This window comes from Triticum aestivum, chromosome 4B (assembly GCF_018294505.1).
Source record: "Triticum aestivum cultivar Chinese Spring chromosome 4B, IWGSC CS RefSeq v2.1, whole genome shotgun sequence".
NCBI classification, from domain to species: domain Eukaryota; kingdom Viridiplantae; phylum Streptophyta; class Magnoliopsida; order Poales; family Poaceae; genus Triticum; species Triticum aestivum.
In genome coordinates, this window is record NC_057804.1 from 163932965 (window position 1) to 163941295 (window position 8331).

An 8331-nucleotide genomic window follows, 5' to 3' on the forward strand; every position below is an offset into this window, starting at 1 on the left:
TCCGGGGGCTACATAACACACAAAGCCCACAAGGGTATGACACCACGAAAAACATCTCCCAAAAGATGTAAGGCGCAAAGGCCAAGTTTTCTTGGCCCACCACTCTAACGATTGCCTTCGGATAACCCGAAAACGCTATGCCAAAGAATAAATCTTCAACACCTTCCCACCATGCGGAAGTTTACCGTATGCTAACAGGGAAAACCACGTCGAGTAGATTCCACATGGTAAATTATCTAGACGAACTATTCGGACACCCATCACGGAGTCCGTACTACCTCATGGTCTAACGACCGGGCACACCAGGGCCCGATTAGGTACCCCGGAACCAACAACAAGAGGACACCCAGCTACCTTCAAGCATTTCGCATTTGCAAACTAACGATTGACGCAGAACAAGACTGGCGGCATGGAATTAGCCCGGACACACAAAGGAAGGAACATGCAGGTAGAAGGCATTTCGGATTCATCCTTGATCCACTCACAAACTCCTCCAGTTCGGCCATAACAGGTTCCGCCAAATAACACCTCTTTCCATACATCATACTCATATGCATAGACATATCATCCTACTACAATACGTAGACCTAAATAACAATCACCGGCTGTCGTATATCGCCGATGCCTTTTTGCCGAAAATGACAGCCATGCTATGCGTTTGCCTGGTCGCACCAGGGGCTTCGCAGTACGGCAACAAAGTCTGACCACCTTTTCGGTCGCTCGGCACCCCAAACTTATAGCACTATATGCATCTGCTCCGAATCATGCCTTGGGTCATTGGTTGGGTTTGCCCGGCTCCCATGTTTTGGTACCTTACGTTCCGTTCTATCAGCTAAGGTAGCGCTGGGAGAACTACTGTGATTGTGTCCCGGTTCAGCCGGACGAGCACCTCAGTAGCGAAAGCGGAAAACCGACTGTCATGATGAAGCGAGAGCTGGTCCGCTGTTCGAGAGGTTATAAAATCCCTAAAGATTTATTCCGCACAACGCCATTATAAATGCTGAGTGTGACGGATCGGTCTTCTGATCAGGCGCCAATAGAGCCCCTAGCTCGGCCTTCCGAACACTAGGGGCTGCGCCGACCATACTCGAATTTCTATGGCTAAGTGAGAGTAATAAAGCCTTATAGTCTGATTTCCTGGTTCGCGGAAAGATACACCTCCTTAAAAGGACCAAACTAAGGGATAAAGAGTGTTCAGATATACCCCGAACACCTCTGTATCCTTTTTATGAGGGGGCGGAGGCTGACGACTGGCCAACTCTCAGAATTTGCATATAATAAACAGCCGCACAGGAAGAACATATGTTCAAATAAAATATAACAAACAGGCCATTATCCCATATTACAACAGGCGGCACAAATGCCCTCAGGGAAATATGATGTCTTTAGCACACTCGTCCGCCAAAAGGCGGGCCCCTTTCATTACACCTTCATAATACAACTCGGGCTTGCCGTGCTCCTTACACTCCGGCGGCCCCTCAGTCATCAGCTTCTCCGCGTCAAGCCTCCCCCAAGGCACTTTCGCACGGGCAAACACCATATACGCGCCCTCTATACAGACTGATCGCTTGATAGCATCAAGCTGAGGACAGCCGCCCACAATCCGCTTGACGTGTCCAAAGTAGCTGCTTGGAATCGGCTCCGCAGACCACAGCCGGACAACTAAGTCCTTCATGGCTAGTTCGGCCGCCTAGTGCAGTTCGACTAGTTGTTTCAGTTGATCGATAAATGGCACCGGATAGTTCGGCGCCAGATACTGCGACCATAAATCCCTCTCCGCAGTCTTCTTCCCCTCGGTGTGGTAGAATTGAGTAGCATCTGATATGCTGCGAGGAAGATCCGCAAAAGCTCCTAGAAAAATAAGAATTCAGCTTGCCACTTAGGATTCTTCACATTCCAACATATAAAGAGCTAAGAATACAGAAGGCCTTACCAGCCACCACTTTCCGGGCCTCCTGGATGTCCCGCGCATCACCTCGGGCTTCTTCCCGAGCACCTTCTACAGTCTCGAGAGCTTGGGCGAGCTCGGATTCTTTCCCTTCTAGACTCTTCCCCAAGCCCTCGCTTTTCTTCACAGCCTCCTGGAGCTCTCGCTCAGCTGTGATAACCCTGGCCTCGTGTTTTTCACGAAGCGCCTATTCGGTCTCAGCCTTCTTGTTGGCATCAGCCAAAGCCTTCTTTAGTGCCTCGTATTCGGCACCCGCTCCTAGAGCACACAATACTAATATTTTTCATTTCTGCACAACCATTCGTTCATGCCAACTCCAATACAAATATTTTCCACATACCTCGCTTATCTTCCAGTTTCTTCCTCACGCGGCCAAGTTCCTCCTCGGCCAGTGCAAGACTCTGCTTCAGTTCGGACACTTCCGCATTATAAGCGGCCATTCTCTCTGTGGATGCCTGTTTTCACACAAAATATTATAAGTCATTCACATAGGCTGCTTGAGTGCAGGGGTTTTGATCCCCTGCCCGGCTCTGTCTCCTCCGTCGGACAGTGCATCAGGGGCTACTACTCATATTATGACAATTCCTCAAGGGTTTCCTAGGAAACATACCTCAAAAGCCTTTATAAGGCCAAGGCAGGACTTGTTCAGCCCGCTCTCGGCAGACTGAATCCTTTCAACCACCACGCCCATAAGGGCCCGATGCTCATCGACAATAGACGCGTTCTTCAACGTTGTCGATAGACCGCCAGGCAGCTCTGCCCGAACCGAGGACGCCGGCGGCATAGGCAGGCCCCCCACCATCGGGGATGGCTGTTCGCTCGACCGCGGAGCCCTAGAGCTCCCGGGGACCATATCCATCCCCGCGTGTTCGGCACCAGGGATATGTCCTCCCTGGTCCGGGTCTTGTAGAGATGACACCTCAGTGTCGCGCCCGGACATGGGGGAAGGGGCCTGCGGAGGCGTCTCGCTCGCCAAAGTGTCCGAGCCCAGTGAATCCTCCGACGAGGACCAGACGGCGCAGGACCTTGCCGGACTATGCAATATGTAGGCACCAGTCAGAACTACCATACCCAAAAACGATCCCGGACTCGTATGTGTGTTCGGATACTTACGACTTCTCCAGGGGCTGGGCCCTGGGATCCCACTCCGGGCTGTTATCGGCAGCTGTAGGGGATAACCCTGAGAGGGATTTTTTCCCTCTCGGGCGATCCGGCCTCCAGAGATGTGGAGGCGGTCCTCTTCCTCCCTCCATCAGAGTGAGGCTCATCCTCCTGTTCTTCCTCAGACGAAGGATCATCGCTGGAGTCTTCGGATTTGACATCCGAAGCCTCGCGGCGGTGAAGGCCACCACGGGTCTTCTTAACCTTCTTGGAGGCCTCTTTCTTTGGCGCCTGGTAAGGCGCGGGGACCAGCATCTTCGTCAGAAGGGGTCCGGCCGGTTCCTCCGGCAGGAGGGCTGGACAATGTAGTCGCTCCACCTTCTTTACCCATCCCTGAAGTTGCAATGAAACGCGATTAGGATGTCTCCCGTATGACAGGCCAACTAAAGCTTGAATAGGCAGAGCGTGCTGTGACTTACCGGGCTTGGAGAATGGGATGATTGATTCCCACGGTCCTCGGCGGGGCCCGGCCATGATTTGCCGGACTTAAATAGGACCTTCCAGATATCCTTGTAGGAGGAATCATAAAGCTCCCGAAGGGTTTGGTGCTCGGCCGGATCGAACTCCCTGTCGAACTAGGCGAACTAGCATCACCTGGACTATGTCGATGAGCTTGACGTCCCTGTCGGCCACACCCTGAATGCGCATCTGGAGCAGCAATAGCTCATCGGACGAGCACCAGTTCGGGCCCTTCTCGGGCCAAGACGTTGTCACATCCCTAGTCTGCTATGACCTAGACTAGCTAGTCATTTGTGCATCATGTTTAAATTTCATTTAAATTTGAAATGAGGATTGGTGGAACCCTCAGAATCATTTTTGAAAATTACCCAACTAAAAATTTCTCCAAAAGGGTCCAAGAAAATGCTCATGTTGCCCTCTGAAAATATTGGACAGAGATAAAAATCAAAACAATATTTTTAGGAGCTCATGGATATTTATTTTGGCCATTTGGATTAATTCGATAAATATTTGCATTGGAAATATATTTCTATATATATGAAATATGGTCCAAAAATTATGCCAATTATAAAGGAGCTCTGGAATAATATATCTAGCTCCTGCAAAAATTGGCATAATGTAATAAATTGATTTAGTATTTTATTAAATCAAAACAAATGTCAGAAAAAAATAGAAAACGGAGATAAAACAGGAAAGCTTACCTGGGGCTCCCCCCTGTGCAGCCCAGCAGCAGCAGGCCGGCCCAGCCAGCAGGCGGCCCAGCCCGCCTCCTCCTCTGTCGTCTTCGTCCTCGACAGAGGGAGGGGAGCGTGCCCGGCGCGCGCGCGCGCCACCGCGCCACGCCACCAGCCCGCCTGCCTGCCTGCCTCAACCCTCCTCGTCTGGATGCCCCGGACGACGCCACGCAGCCACCCCGACCCCCTCGCACTCTCCCTTGCCCTCGTCCTCTCCTCTGTCTCTCTCTCTCTCACGGCCGAACGACACCGACGCCACCGCTCGCCGTTGCCGTGGCCACCGGCCTCCCCTCGCCTCCCCGACATGCTTCTGAGTTCCGCCACAACCCCCTCCACCTCCTCGTCGAGCCACGAACCTCCGGACGCCCCGTAGAGCCGCCGTCGCCATCGTCTTCCTCCTTGGACGCCGTTGACCGCCGACTCCGATTCGCCGTCTCCAACGCGTCCCCGGCCACAACGGGCAGCCCTGGAGGTCCGCGGTGAGCTCCGCCGCCGTTCCCCTCTCTTCTCCCCCCCGTTTTCGCGCCGTAGCGCCGTTCCCCACCACGGCCGAAGCCTCTCGCCGCCGTCCATGTCGCCGTCGCCGTCTCGGCCCGCCTCCGCCCAAACCGAGCATCCCTTCACGCTCCCAGTGCCACGAGGGTGCCGCCGAGCCCCTCAGGTGGCCTCCCCGTGCCCCGCAGCCCGTTCCCGCTCGAAGCCGAGCTCCGGCCGCCGCCGCGAGTTTTGCTCCGGCGAGCTCCGGCCTTCCCCGCTCCTCCCACCTGTCCCACCAGATGCGCGAGAGCCCGGGCTACGCCCCGGTGCTCTCCGACGCCGCCCCCCGTGGTCTGTTTCGCGGACGCCGCCGCGTCCAGAGGTCGCCGCCGACGACCTCGCCGGCCTGACGAGTGGGCCCCGTCGGCAGGTGATTAGCTTAGTGCTAATCACCGTTAACTAACTCCCCCTGACACTGACAGTGGGCCCCAGCGCCACTAACTTTTAATTAGAACTAAATCAACCCCTGTTTAACCCCCTGTCACTGACGTGTGGGCCCCACACGTCAGGTTTGACCCGGACCAGCCCAGTTGACCGCTGACGTCGTGCTGACGTCATGCTCGCGCAATAATATGATTTCTGGATTTAAAATTTAATCAGAAAATTCCAGAAATTGATTTAAACTTCAAAAATTCATAACAATTCAACCGTAGCTCAGATTAAAATAATTTATATATGAAAAATTATAAGAAAAATGCAATCTTTCCATCTGTACTAGTTTCATGCATGACAAACCAACTTATACATGCTGAATATGAGAAAACACATTATGGCATATATAAGAGCTTACTTTGGAATTGCATTTGAACCTTTGGTTCAAATGGACTTCAAACCAAATGATACTAGTTGCATTAGCTCAAACAACATCACATCTTCATGCCATGTTCATGCATCATATTGTTGCATATGTTTGTGTATTGATTGCCGGCACCGTTCCTTCTCGATAGGTCTTGCTCCGGAGACCGTTCCAGAGTATCTGTCTATGAAGCAGTGCCTCCCTTGTTGATTTTCCAGGCAAGCAAACCCCCTTGTTCATTTCGATAAAACCCTACTCTCTCGCTCCTGCTCTCAGTTATTGCATTAGGACAACAACGATTCATCTGCTACTTTGTGCTGCGGTAGTTGAACCCATTCCTCTGCATGACCTATCATTGCCACAGTAAATAGTTGAAACTCACTAGCATGTGTAGGAGTTGATTGAAGCCACTGATGTGTTCCTACCATGCTATGCCTGCTATTGCTTAGAGTGTGTCCGGTCTGATTCATTGGGAATGAATTGGAGTGTTACGATATGTTCTGATGCTGAGAGTTAAGTGTGTGAACACAATTTGGTAAAGGTAGCGGTGAGAGGCCATGTTGGAGTACATGGTGGGTTGTCTCACTGGAACCGTCCTTAAGCCCTGAGTTCTGTGTATGTTGTCCAATGACTCGATACTACCACACATTGGGCTCCGGGCGCTCCAAGCCCTCTCGACTTATTAACCAACTTGATCTCTGTCCAGGAGTCGCAACTAGTTTCTGGTGTTTGTAGGTAGTGCTATTTTTCTACCAAGTGGCACCCGGCAGGGTGGGCTTGGGACAGACTAGGCACACGTGGCCTGGTGTACCGAGTGGCACCCGGATGGTGGGCTCGGGAACCCTGTACACATCGTTTGGGGCCGTAAGCGACACCCCGGCCGGATCTCCTTGCGGATGGAACCCGAATAGGCGATAAACCTGGACTAGAGTCTTGTGTGGTTAGTCAGGTCGTGGCCGACACCCTCGCCAGGCTTCCGCTTGAAGGTTGCCGAGATACATGACGTGTACATGGCGGTAAGTGGCGAGAGCGTGTGTGAAGAAGTACACCCCTGCAGGGTTAACATGATCTATTCGAATAGCCGGGTCCGCGGTTATGGACTTCTTGGATGCTTACATGGTACATAGACAACTTGAAGTGGATACTCTAAAATGCTCAAGACAAGTGTGAGTGCTATGGATGGCCTTCTCGTAGGGAGACGGGGATGAGTCCATAGTGGTGTATTGTATGGTGATTAGTGGACTCGTGTATGTTGTCTCACCTCCAGAGTTTCTGGTAGTCGTAGAACAGGATAGCCACAGAGTCAAAGCTGGCTTGCTGCAACTAAACCCCACATTACCCTCTTGATACAAATGCATGTATGATAGGATCTGATGTAAGTCTTGCTGAGTACTTTTGTACTCATGTTGCTTTATTTATGTTTTGCAGCGGAGACCTCGGTCTTATTAGTGTTCTCATGGACTTCGACTAGTAGCTAGTACCTCAGCTACTGTCTTGATCGGATGTTGTAGATAGTCAGGCTCTTCAGCCTTTTTCATTTGTAGATGTCTGTACCCAGACATGTAATGCTTCCGCTTGTTGCTTGTATGCTCTGTATGATGGGTCTTGTGACCCCTGTTTGCAATAAATGCTATGATGGCTCTTCTGAGCCTTTATCTATATGATTGTTGAGTTATGCTGTGATGCCATGTTGTACAACACATACTTGCATGTTATGCGTACGTGTAATGTGTATTGCTATGTGTGGGATCTGACTATCTAGTTGTTTATTCTTAGTAGCCTCTCTTACCGGGAAATGTCTCCTAGTGCTTCCACTGAGCCCTGGTAGCTTGCTACTGCTCTGGAACACTTAGGCTGGCCGGCATGTGTCCTTCTTCGATCCTGTGTCTGTCCCTTCGGGGAAATGTCACGCGATGAATACCGGAGTCCTGTTAGCCCAGTGCTACAGCCTGGATTCACTCGCTGATGACCGACACGTTCGATGCTGGGTCATGGATGCCTGTCCCTGTAAGTTAGTGCCACTTTGGGTTTACGACTAGCCATGTCAGCCCGGGCTCCTTATCATATGGATGCTAGCGACACCATCATATACGTGTGCCAAAATGCGCAAACGGTCCCGGGCAAAGGTAAGGCGACACCCGTGGGGATACCGTGCGTGAGGCCGCAAAGTGATATGAGGTGTTACATGCTAGATCGATGTGGCATTGAGTCGGGGTCCCGACAGCGCTGGTATCAGAGCTTGACTGCCTGTAGGATTACCAAGCCAACTGGTCGAAGTTGAGTCTAGAAAATCTTTAGTTATGTAAGGGAATTGATTGTGGATTGGAACGTAAGGCTCTTTTTACTCCTTAAACCTCATGACCTTCTGATCTGAGTCATCCTATCTTTCCGACGGGATTAAGGAACTAGGCTTTCTCTTCCGTCTATCAGGATCACGTGTTACTACTCCGTAGTCCCATAGGATTGGTTGATCAGAGTCATACCCCAGTTTTGAGTATTTCCGGTGTAGTCTGTTTAGTATGATCTCAGAACCTTGAGTAATACTGATGAGTATGTTACCACCCCATTTTTAGTAGGATGTCTCATTCTGAGCATTTTACGGCTGTTATGCTGCCGGAATTTCCCTAGGAGTTCGAGGGATACTAATTCCTTGCCCTACATTCTACAGTCTATAGTTGATGCTGATTCCATCCTTG